This window comes from Trichechus manatus, unplaced genomic scaffold (genome assembly GCF_000243295.1).
Source record: "Trichechus manatus latirostris isolate Lorelei unplaced genomic scaffold, TriManLat1.0 scaffold00004, whole genome shotgun sequence".
In the NCBI taxonomy this organism is placed as follows: domain Eukaryota; kingdom Metazoa; phylum Chordata; class Mammalia; order Sirenia; family Trichechidae; genus Trichechus; species Trichechus manatus.
The window spans coordinates 16,420,680-16,431,921 of NW_004443940.1; positions in this window are offsets into that span (position 1 = coordinate 16,420,680).

Consider the following 11,242-nt stretch of genomic DNA (forward strand, 5'->3'; position numbering starts at 1 on the left):
GTAGTCAAAACAGCCTGGTACTGGTACAACAACAGATACATAGACCAATGAAACAGAATTGAGAATCCAGACATAAATTCATCCACCTATGAGCAGCTGATATTTCACAAAGGCCAAAATTCCATTAATTAGTAAAAAGACAGTCTCTTTAACAAATGTTGCTGTCATAACTGGATATCCATTTGCAAAAAACTGAAACAAGACCCATTTCTCACACCATGCACAAAAACTAACTCAAAATTGATCAAAGACCTAAATATAAAATCAAAAACGATAAAGATTACGGAAGAAAAAATAGGGACAACACTAGGAGCCCTAATACATGGCATAAACAGAATACAAAACATTATGAATAATGCACACCCACCAGAAGAGAAACTAGATAGCTGAGAGCTCCTGAAAATCAAATGCTTATGCTCATCAAAAGACTTCACCAAAAGAGTAAAAAGACAACCTACAGACTGGGAAAAAAATTTTGGCTACAACAAATGCGATCGGCGTCTAATCTCTAAAATCTACAAGTACTGCAAAACCTCAACGACAAAAAGACAAATAACCCAATTAAAAAATAGGCAAAGGATATGAACAGGCATTTCACCAAAGAAGACATTCAGGTGGCTAACAGATACATGAGGAAATGCTCATGGTAATTAGCCATCAGAGAAATGCAAATAGAAACTACAATAAGATGCCATCTCACCCCAACAAGGCTAGCATTAATCCAAAAAAAACAAAATAATAAATGTTGGAGAGGTTGTGAAGAGACTGAAACACTTATACACTGCTGGTAGGAAGGTAAAATGGTACAACCACTTTGGAAATCAATTTGGCACTTTCTTAAAAAGCTAGAAACAGAAGTACCATACGATCCCGTAATCCCACTCCTTGGACTATATCCTAGAGAAATAAGAGCCGTCACACAAATACGTACACGCACACCCATGTTCATTACAGCACTGTTCACAACAGTGAAAAGATGGGAACAACCTAGGTGCCCATCAATGGACAAATGGATAAGAAAATTATGGAATATTCACACAATGCAATACTACACTATGATAAACAACAACAATGAATCTGTGAAATATCTCATAACATGGAAGAATCTGGAAGGCATTATGCTGAGTGAAAATAGTCAGTCGCAAAAGGACAAATATTGTATGAGACCACTGTTACAAGAACTCAGGAAATGGTTTTTCATTCCTGAGGTCAGCTCTTCAAACAAAGATTAGACTGGACTATGGAACATAAAATGATATGCGTGAAGAGTGTGCTGCTTAGCTCAAGCAGACACATGAGACGAAATGGGCAGCTTCTGTCCAGAGGAGAGATGAGAAGGCAGAGAGGGTCAGGAGCTGGTTGAATGGACACGGGAAATTCGGATGGAAAGGAGGAGTGTGCTGTCACAGTATAGGGAGAGCAATTAGGGTCACATAACAATGTGTGTATAAATTTTTGTATGAGAGACTAACTTGAATTGTAAACTTTCACTTAAAGCACAACAATAAAAAATAAGAGACAGAAAGAAATGGTTTAAACACAGAACAAAACATTCTTTGATGGTTATGAGGGTGAGGAGGGAGGGAGATGGGTATTCACTAACTAGATGGTAGATAAGAATTATCTTAGGTGAAGGGAAGGACAATACACACTACAGGGGAAGTCAGCACAACTGGAATAAACCAAAAGCTAAGAAGTTTCCTGAGTACCACCAAACACTTCAAGGGACAGAGTAGCAGGGGCAGGGGTCTGGGGACCATGCTTTCAGAGGATATCTAGATCAATTGGCATAACAAAGTTTATTAAGAAAATGTTCTGCATCTCACTTTGGTGAGTGGCATCTGGGAACTTAAAAGCTAGTGAACGTCCATCTAAGATGCATTAATTGGTCCCAACCCACCTGGAGCAAAGGAGAATGAAGAACACCAAAGACACAAGTTAAATATTAGCCCAAGAGACAGAAAGGGACACATAAACCAGAGACTCCATCAGCCTAAGACCAGAAGAACTAGATGGTGCCCCACTGTCACCAATGACCGCCCTAACAGGGAACACAACAGAGAGTCCCTGACGGAGCAGGAGAAAAGTAGAGTGCAGAACTCAAATTCTAGTAAAAAGACCAGACTTAATGGTCTGATTGAGACTGCAGGGATCCCAGAAGACATGGCCTCTGGACACTTTGCTAGCCCAGAAATGAAACCATTCCCAAAGCCAACTCTTCAGACAAAGATTAGTCTGGGCTATGGGACATAAATTGATACTCGTGAAGAGAATGCTTCTTAGCTCAAAGTAGATACATGAGACTAAATGGGCAGCTCCTGTCCAGAGGCGAGATACGAAGGCAAAAAGGGACAAGGGCTGGTTGAAAGGACATGGGAAATCCAGGGTGGAAAGGAGGAGTGCGCTGTCACATTATAGGGAGAGCAGTTAGGGTCATATAGTAACGTGTGTATAAATTTTTGTACCAGAAACTGTCTTGAACTGTAAACTTTCACTTAAAGCACAATTTTTTTAAAAGGTCATAAAAACTATAAGGCCAAAGAAATATATACATATATATATATATAATAAAGGATTGTATTCTTATAGGGTAGCTACGAGTTGGAATCAGCTTGATAGCATACAATAACAATGATTTAAGGTGACCTGGTGGTGCAGTGGTTAAGGGCTCAGCTGCTAACCAAAAGGTTGGCAGTTCGAACTCTCTAGCTGCTTTATGGGAGGAAGATGTGGCATTCTGTTTCCATAAAGATTACAGCCTTGGGAACCCTATGGGAAGTTCTACTCTGTCCTATACAGTCACTATGAGTCGAAATTGACTGGACTGCAATGGGTTTGGTTTTTGGGTTTTGGCGGCACAGTGAGGAGCCCTGGTGGTGCAGTGGTTAAGTGCTTGGCTGCTAATCAAAAGGTCTGCAGTTTGAACCACCAGCCACTCGGAGGGAAAAAGATGTGGCCATCTCCTTCCATAAAGATTTACAGCCTTGGAAACCCTGTGGGGCAGTTCTACTCTCTCCAATAGGGTCACTATGAGTTGGAATCAACTCAATGGCAATGAGTATTCTTAATATAAGTCTTTAATATTTATGCAAAACTAATGTTGTTGTTGTTAGGTGCATTGAGTTGGTTCCGACTCATAGCGACCCTATGTACTACAGAACTAAATACTACCCGGTCCTGCACCATCCTTACAATCGTTATTATGCTTGAGCCCATCTCGTTGAGGGTCTTCTCTCTTTCGCTGACCTTCCACTTTACCAAGCATGATGTCCTTCTCCAGGAACTGATCTCTCCTGATCAGTCCAAAGTATATGAGACATAGTCTTGCCATCCTTGCTTCTAAGGAGCATTCTGGTTGTACTTCTTCCAACACAGATTTTTTCGTTTTTTGGCAGTCCATGGTATGTTCAAATATTCTTCAGCAACACCACAATTCAAAGGCATCAATTCTTCTTTGGTCTTCCTTATTCATCATCCAGCTTTCCCATGCGTATGAGGCGTTTGAAAACACCACAGGTTGGGTCGGGCGCACCTTAGTCTTCAAGGTGACATCTTTGCTTTTTAACACTTTAAAGAGGTCCCTTTTATAGCAGATTTGTCCAATGCAATGCATTTTTTGACTTCTTGACTGATGTTTCCATGAGTGTTGATTGTGGATCCAAGTATAACGAAATCCTTGACAACTTCAATCTTTTCTCTGTTTATCATAATGTTGCTTATTGGTCCAGTTGTGAGGAGTTTTGTTTTCTTTATGTTGAGGTGTAATCCATACTGAAGGCTGTAGTCTTTGATCTTCATTAGTAAGTGTTTCAAGTCGTCTTCACTTTCAGCAAGCAAGATTGTGTCATCTGCATAACACCAGTTCATTAATGAGCCTTCCTCCAATCCTAATACCGTGTTCTTCAAATAGTCCAGTTTCTCGGATTATCTGCTCAGCATACAGATTGAACAGGTATGGTTAAAGGAGACAACCCTGACGCCCATCTTTCCTGACTTTAAACCACACGGTATCCCCTTGTTCTGTTCGAACAACTGCCACTTGATCAATTCACAGGTTCCTCATGAGCACAATTAGGTGTTCAGAAATTCCCATTTTTTGCAATGTTATCCATAATTTGTTATGATCCACACAGCCAAATGCCTTTGCATAGTCAGTAAAACACAGGTAAACATCTTTCTGGTATTCTCTGCTTTCAACCAGGATCGATCTGATATCAGCAATGATATCCCTCATTCCATGTCCTCTTCTGATTCTGGCTTGAATTTCTGGCAGTTCCCTGTCGATATACTGCTGCAGCCACTTTTGAACGATCTTTAGCAAAATTTTACTGACGTGTGATGCTAATGATATTGTTCGATAATTTCTGCGTTTGGTTGGATCACCTTTCTTGGGAATAGGCATAAATATAGATTCCTTCCAGTCAGTTGTCCAGGTAGCTGTCTGCCAAATTTCTTGGCATAGACAAGTGAGCACTTCCAGCGCTACATCTATTTGTTGAAACATCTCAACTGGTATTTCATCAATTCATAGAGCCTTGTTTTTTGCCAATACCTCCAGTGCGGCTTGGACTTCTTCCTTCAGTACTATGGGTTCCTGATCATATGCTGCCTCCTAAAATGGTTGAATGTCAACCAATTCTTTATGGTATATTGACTGTGTATTCTTTCCATCTTCCTTTGATGCTTCCTGTGTCATTTAATATTTTCCCCATAGGATCATTCAGTATTACAACTCAAGGCTTGGATTTTTTCTTTAGTTCTTTCAGCTTGAGAAATGTCAAGCGTGTTCTTCCCTTTTGGTTTTCTATCTCTGGGTCTTTGCATGTGTCATTATAATACTTTACTTTGTCCTCTCAAGCTGCCGTTTGAAAGCTTCTCTTCAGCTCTTTTACTTCATCATTTCTTCCTGTGGTCTTAGTTACTCAATGTTCAGGAGCAAGTTTCAGAGTCTCTTCTGACATCCTTTTTGGCCTTTTCTTTCTTTCCTGTCTTTTTAATGATCCCTTGCTTTCTTCATGTATGATGTCCTTGATGTCATTCCATAACTCGTCTGGTCTTTGGTCATTAGTGTTCAAGGTACCAAATCTGTTCTTGAGATAGTCTCTAAATTCAGGTGGGATATATTCAAGGTTGTATTTTGGCTCTCGTGGACTTGTTCTAATTTTCTTCAGTTTGAATTTGAATTTGCATATGAGTAATTGATGATCTGTTCCCAGTTGGCCCCTGGCCTTGTTCTGACTGATGATATTGAGCTTTTCCATTGTCTCTTTCCACAGATTTAGTCGATTTGATTCCCGTGTATTCTGTCTGGTGAGGTCCACATGCATAGTGGCTATTTATGTTGGTGAAAAAAGTATTTGCTATGAAGAAGTCATTGGTCTTTAAAATTTTATCACGTGATCTGAAACATCATTTCTATCATCAAGGCCATATTTTCCAACTACCGATCCTTCTTCTTTGTTTCTAACTTTCGCATTCCAATCTCCAGTAATTATAAATGTATCTTGATTGCATGTTTGATCAATTTCAGACTGCAGAAGTTGATAAAAATCTTCAGTTTCTTCAAACTTGGCCTTAATGGTTGGCTCGTAAATTTGAATAATAGTGGTATTAACTGGTCTTCCTTGTAGTTATACGGATATTAACCTATCACTGACAGCATTGTACTTCAGGATATATCTTGAAATGTTCTTTTTGGCAATGAATGCAACGCCATTCCTCTTCAAGTTGTCATTCCTGACATAGTAGACCATATGATTGTCTGATTCAAAATGGACAATACCAGTCCATTTCAGCTCACTAACACCTAGGATATCATGTTTATTTTTGACAATTTCTAATTTTCCTAGATTTGTACCTCATTCCACGTTCCAATTATTAATAGATGTTTGTAGCTGTTTCTTCTCATTTTGAGTCGTGCCACATCAATGAAGCAAATGAAGGTCCCAAAAGCTTGACTCCATCCACATCATTAAGGTCAACTCTACTTTGAGGAGGCAGCTCTTCCCCAGTCATATTTGAGTGTCTTACAACCTGAGGTGCTCCTCTTCCGGCACTATGTCAGACAAAGTTCTGCTGCTATCCATAAGGTTTTCACTGGCTAATTCTTTTCAGAAGTACACTGCCGCGTCCTTCTTCCTAGTCTGTCTTAGTCTGGAAGCTCATTTGAAACCTGTCCACCATGGGTGACTTGTGGGGGGCAAAACTAATAGTATTTATTAAATAAACCATTCGGCAAACTTTAATTGAACTCGTACATTGTTCGAGCTTCAATGGGTTATCAACTGTCCCAGGACTGACAGATTTCCTGGGATGTGAGACTTTCAGTGCTAAAACCAGGTCAGTCCCAGGCAAGCCGGGTTGGTTGATCAGCCTTGGAGTCAGAGAGACTGGCTCAAGTTCTCATTCCACCAAGGTATGACCTTCAACTAGTTACTCCACCTTAACTCTTTTAAAAAAAAAAAGTCATTGCGGCCGAGTTGATTCCAACTCATAGCGACCCTACTGAGTCTCAATTTCTTCATCTTTAAATTGGTGCTAACAAAGAGTACTTACCTCTTAGGATTATGAAAAACCAAGTTGCCGTCGAGTCGATTCCAATTCATAGCGACTCTATAGGACAGAGTAGAACTGCCTTATAGGGTTTCCAAGGACCACCTGGTGGATTTGAACTGCTAACCTTTTGGTTAGTAGTCAAACGCTTAACCACTGGCACCACCAGGGCTCCTCTTAGGATTTCAGTGAAGATTAAACAAGAAAAATATACAAAGGACACAGACCTGGCACATAACACAAACTCAACAAACGGTAAGCACTATGATTATGATGATGATCATCATCATTGTCAACATTATTGCCATGCGTGAAGGCCTACTAGTTCCTCTTAATATCTATTCTCTTATTTCTGTCAACGGAACCCCAATTTGAGGCTGAGGAGGTGTTGGATAAACACAGTTAAATTATATGATAAGAAGTGGTCATATGATCTAGTTTGGGACTTCCAGGAAAGCTTGGTAAACGGTGCTTGGTGTGGAGGGGCATTGGCATGCACGTTTTATCTCTTGCCCTTCCACTTCTTCCTGCCTGGAACACAGACTTGATGCTGTAGGCAACATAGCCATCTTGTGATCCAAGAGTAACAAGGATGGCTGAGTGCAAAAGTATAAGGACTCAACTTCTCTGCTGGCATCATGGAGCCACTGGACCAGTTCTGTATTTTTTACTTTTGGACTTTTCACTCCACGTGAAAAAATAAAACCCCTAATTTGTTCAAGCCACTGTGTTCTGGTTTGTGCTGTTCACAGCTAAACAGAATTCCTAACCAATACATTAAGCATATACTACTAGAAACAGAGCCAAAGGATTCAAACGGGCAATTTAACAAAGAAAAAAAGGCAAATATTGGGTAAATCTATGATAAAACATTTTACGTTATTATGTAAATATAAACATGACATCATGTTTAGCTATCACATTGACAATAAAGTACAAAGAAATATACTTATCATATCCATATTTAACAATTAACAAAATCTAACAATGCTTTTCATTATGCCATGTTTTCTTCCGATTTTTTAAGAAATAAAGCCTGATAGATACAACTGAAGCTTCTGTTGTATCTCTTTCCTGATCCATTCACTTCCCTTCCCGCCCAGATTTAACCACTATCCTGAAGATGCTGTGAATCCTCGTCTAAATCTTTATATTTTTACTGCTTAAATATGTACCCAAAACAATATGCTTTATATTTCATTGTATATTAATGTAATTTTGAATTTCACATAAGTGTTATAATACTGTTCATATCCTTTGTTGACCGTTTTCAATGTACAAATATAATTTTGAGATTTATCCACACATAGATATATGGATCTAGTTTATTCATTTTAATAGTTGCACTGTATTCCACTATATGAATATACTATAATTTATTTCTGAATTATTTCATGTTGGACATATATATTTTTCCAAGTTTTGCTATTAGCACATCCTTGTATATGACCCCTTGAATACATATGGGAATGTCCCTCATTATTGTCCTAATTTGCATATCACTGATTATTATGTGTTTATTAGTTATTTTGTTTTCCTTTTCTATGAATTTCATGTTCCTATCTTATACACATTATTTGGTGGACATTTTACTTTTGCCTTATCATTTTTAGGAATTATTTATATATCCTGGATAATGGTTCTTAGCTATTTGTAAGTGCTTTTATGGTATTGCTTTAAATTTCAATATCATCAAATTAATCAATGTTTTCCTTATATTTTTATTGAGATATAATTCATATAACATAAAATTTATCCTTTTAACATATACAATCCAGTGTTTTTTAGTATATTCGCAAAGTAGTGCAATCGTTATTGTTGTGAGGTGCTGCCAGGTTAGATTCCCACTCATAGTGACCCTATGTACAACAGAATGAAACACTGCTCAGTCCTGCGCCATCCTCACAATCCTTGCTACATTTGAGCCCATTGTTGCAGCCACTGTGTCAATCCATCTCGTCGAGAGTCTTCCTCTTTTTCACTGACCCTCTTCTTTACCAAACATGATGTCCTTCTCCAGGGACTGGTCCCTCCTGATGACATATCCAAAGTACATGAGATGAAGACTCACCAACCTCACTTCCAAGGAGCACTCTAGCTGTATTGCTTCCAAGACAGGCTTGTTCATTCTTCTGGTAATCCACAGTATATTCAATATTCTTTGCCAACATCATAATTCAAAGGCATTAATTCTTCTTCAGTCTTCTTTATTCATTTTCCAGCTTTCACATACATACGAGGTGATTGAAAATATCATGGCTTGGGTCAGGTGCACCTTAGTCCTCAAGGTGACATCTTTGCTGTTTAACACTTTAAAGAGATATCTTTTGCAGCAGATTTGCCCAATGCAATATGTCATTTGATTTCCTGACTGCTGTTTCTGAGGATGTTGATTGTGGATTCAAATAAAATGAAATCCTTGACAACTTCAGTCTTTTCTCTATTTATCATGATGTTGCTTATTGGTCCAGTTGTGAGGATTTTTATTTTCATTATGTTGAGGTGTAATCCATACTGAAGGCTCTGGTCTTTGATCTTTATCTGTAAGTGCTTCAAGTCCTCTTTGCTTTACTACTATCTAATTCCAGAACATTTTCACCACTCCAAAAAGAAATCCCATACCCATTAGCAATCACTCCCTATTCTGCCCTCCCTACAGCACATGGCAACCACTAATCTACTTCTCTCTTCATGGATTTATTTATTCTGGATATTTCATAAATGAAATAATGCAATACGTGGTCATTTGTGTCTGACTTCTTTCACTTAGCATAATGGCTTCAAGGTTCATCCATAAAGTATAGCATATATCAGTATTGTACTCCTTTTTATAGCTGAATAATATTCCATTGTAAGAATATACCACATTTTTTTATCCACACATCAGTTGATGGACATTTGGGTTTTTTCAACCTTTTGGCAATTGTGAATTATATTGCTAAGAACATTGGTATACAAGCTTTTGTGTGGACATATGTTTTCAATTCTCTTGGCTATAAGCACAGGAATGGAATTGCTAGGTCAAATGGTAACTCTATGTTTAATTTTTGGAGAAACTGTCAGACTGTTCCCCCAAAGTGGCTGCTCCATTTTACATTCCCACCAGCATTGTATGAGGGTTCCAATTTCTCCGCATCCTAGACAACATTTGTTATTTTCCAGTTTTTTGTTTGTTTGTTTAATTATAGGCAGCCTAGTACGTGTATGGCATAGCATTATGATTCTGATTTGCATTTCCCTAATGACTAATGATATTGTTTATTGGTCATTTGTATATCTTCTTTGGAGAAATACCTGGTTAAATCCTTTGTGCATCTTTTAACTGGGTTATTTGTCTTTATTGTTGAGTTGTAAAAGTTCTTTATATATTCTGGATATTTGTCCCTTATCAGGTATATATCATTTGCAAATATCCTCTCCTGTCTTACTTATCTAGTGCTGCTATAATAGAAATACCAGAAGTGGATGACTTTAACAAAGAGAAATTTATTTTCTCACAGTCTAGTAGGCTAGAAGTCCAAATTCAGGGCATCAGCTCCAGGAGAAGGCTTTCTCTCTCTGCTGGCTCTGGAGGAAGGTCCTTGTCATCAATCTTCCCCTAGTCAAAGAGCTTCCCAGTGCAGGGAGCCTTGATTCAAAGGACAAAATCTGTTCACAGTGCTGCTTTCTTGATGGTATGAGGTCCCCCACTCTCTGTTCACTTCCCTTTCCTTTTATCTCTTGTAAGATAAAAGATGTTGCAGTCTACACCCCAGGAAAACTCCCTTTACATTGGATCAGGGATATGACGTGAGTGAGTGTGTTACATCCCACCCTAATCCTTTTAACATAATCTAATCTTGCCTCATTAACCACAGGCAGAGATTAGGATTTAAAATACATACGAAAATGATATCAATCACAAAATGGAGGACAACCACATAGTACTGGAAATCATAGCCTAACCAAGTTGACACATACTTTGAGAGGACACAGTTCAGTCTATAACATCTCCCATTCCGTAGGCTGTCTTTTCACTTTCATAACTTTCTATTATGGATTGAATTGTGTCCTCCAAAACTGTGTGTCAACTTGGCTAGACCATGATTCCTGGTACTGTGAGATTGTCCACCATTTTGTGATCTGATGTGATTTTCCTATGTGTTGTAAATCCTATTTATGCTAATAAGGCAGAATTAGAGGCAGTTGTGTTAATGAGGCAGGACTCAATCTACAAGATTAGGTTGTGTCTTGAGTCAGTTTCTTTTGAGATATAAAAGAGAGAAGTGAGCAGAGAGACAGGGGGACCTCATACAACCAAGAATGAAGAACAAGGAGGAGAGCACATCCTTTGGACTTGAGGTCCCTGCAATGAGAAGCTCCTAGACCAGGCGAAGATTGATGACAAGGACCTTCCCCCAGAGCATAGAGAGAGAGCCTTCCCCTGGAGCTGGCAGGCTGAATTCAGACTTTAAGAAGACAGAATCAATTTCTCTTTGTTAAAGCCATTCACTTGTGATATTTCCATTATAGCAGCATTAGATAACTAAGACAGCATCCTTTTTTTGTTGTTGTTGTTGTACTTCAGGTGAAGGCTTACAGAACAAATAGTTTCTCATGAAATAGAAGTACACATGTTATTTTATGACATTGGTTAACAACCCTACAACATATCAACCCTCTAACTTCTCAACCTCTTTTTTTTTTTTTT